The sequence below is a fragment of the Otolemur garnettii genome, unplaced genomic scaffold, assembly GCF_000181295.1.
Source record: "Otolemur garnettii isolate 467f Iridium unplaced genomic scaffold, OtoGar3 scaffold00225, whole genome shotgun sequence".
Classification (NCBI taxonomy): Eukaryota; Metazoa; Chordata; class Mammalia; order Primates; family Galagidae; genus Otolemur; species Otolemur garnettii.
The window spans coordinates 1,954,920-1,956,653 of record NW_003852620.1 but is presented as its reverse complement, the minus strand read 5'-3'; positions in this window follow the sequence as shown (position 1 = coordinate 1,956,653).

Genomic DNA, 1,734 nt, shown 5'->3' with positions numbered 1-1,734 from the left:
GGCGTTGTGGCGGGCGCCTGTGGTCCCAGGTACTTGGGAGGCTGAGGCAGGAGACTTGCTTGAGCCCAGGAGTTGGAGGTTGCCGTGAGCGTGATGCCATGGTACTCTACCCAGGGGGACAGCTTGAGGCTCCGTCTCAAAAAAAAAAAAGAACATTATCTCTCCTCTTCTTTCTCCACACTCTGTTAGCTGAGGGAGAAAGGCAGAGACACAGAAGATTCCAGATTCACTTCCTGGCTGGCTAAAAAGAAAGGCAGAGACAAGGCCTCCTTTTTTTCTCTTTGGACAGGGTCTCACTCCATTGCCCTGGGTAGAGTGCTGTTGTGTCATAGCTCACAGCAACCTCAATCCTCTTGCCTCAACCTCCCAAGTAGCTGGGACTACAGGCACCTGCCTCAATGCACATAGCTAGCGTTTTTCTATACTTCCCTACTTATAGAGTCTCACTCTTGCTCAGGCTGGTCTTAAATTCCTGAGCTCAAGGAATCTACCTGCTTCAGCCTCTCAGAGTGCTAGGATTACAGTAGTGAGCCACCACACTCAGCCTGGAAGTCAAGGCCTCTTGCATGAGGCACTGAAAGGGTCTGCATGAGGCACTGGCAGGGTCAATGGATCACCTGCCACAGCTAAGTCTCAAAATCAGCGGCAGCCTGAAGACACATGGCCCAGGGCACCCTGAGCGGCTGCCTCAGGCCCAAGCCTATTCTTGGGTCAACACTATGATCCTGGTAAGCTTGTTGAATATCTCTGCACCAGGCAATAAAGTCAAGAGCTTTTCAGCAAAGAAGCCAAAGATCACATGTTAAAGCCCTTTCTCCTCCAGACCACAGGGCAGGGACATGCTGACTTCCTCATTTGCTCCTTCAGGACAGCTGTGTGGGAGAAAAGAGAGAATATCTGAGGGGTGAGTCATTAAAGGAGCCCTTAGACTTAGAGGAAAGGGAAGGGCTGACAGTTTATCAATAGGAAGAGCTAGCAGTTTCGTGGACCAGTAGTTAAGTCAGTGTTCTCTGCTCTACAAATAAATTGTGAACTAGAAATGTTCGTCAGATTGAAAATACAGTAGTGCTCATTGTGATACTGTTTGTCACTTAGTGAGCATGTGCCTGGAAACGTGCTGGGTACTTGTACACCTACTTTATTTCATCCTCACAAATAACCCAATCCAGTAGGTACTGTAATTAATCTGAACTCAGAGAGGTGGAGAAGCTTGATAAAGGTCCAACAATTCCTAGTAATTGACAAATTCCAGGAAGCCTGATGAGAACTTAAACCCTTGAACATTAGGCCATAATCAACTCCCTGTAGAGAAAATGCAAGACACCCAGCTGGGGAAGTAGTTGGAAGCCTTCGTGGGATGACAGGAGTTGGGAGAGCATAGAAATTAGACTTTTGATATTAACTAGACACAGTAAGAAAGAAGGACTCCATACTGATAGAAGGTGCATTTTGGTTATTTGTGCTGCTGTAGGAAACAGTTATATTCTTATTTTTATCTGTATTTTCTAGTTTTCATAAAATGAATAAAATGATGCTATAGTTCAGCTTCCTCTTTGCCCCCCAGACATGGTCCAGAGATGTAGCAGCTTCCCTCTCCCACTTCCCCCACCCTAACCCTCTGTTCTTTGCTGCTCCTTTCTGCTATCTTGCAACTCTAAGTAGGTCTGCTGACACTATATTCTCTTATAAATGACACTTATTAGTTACAGCTGCTCAAAATCTTTTTAGTCCCAT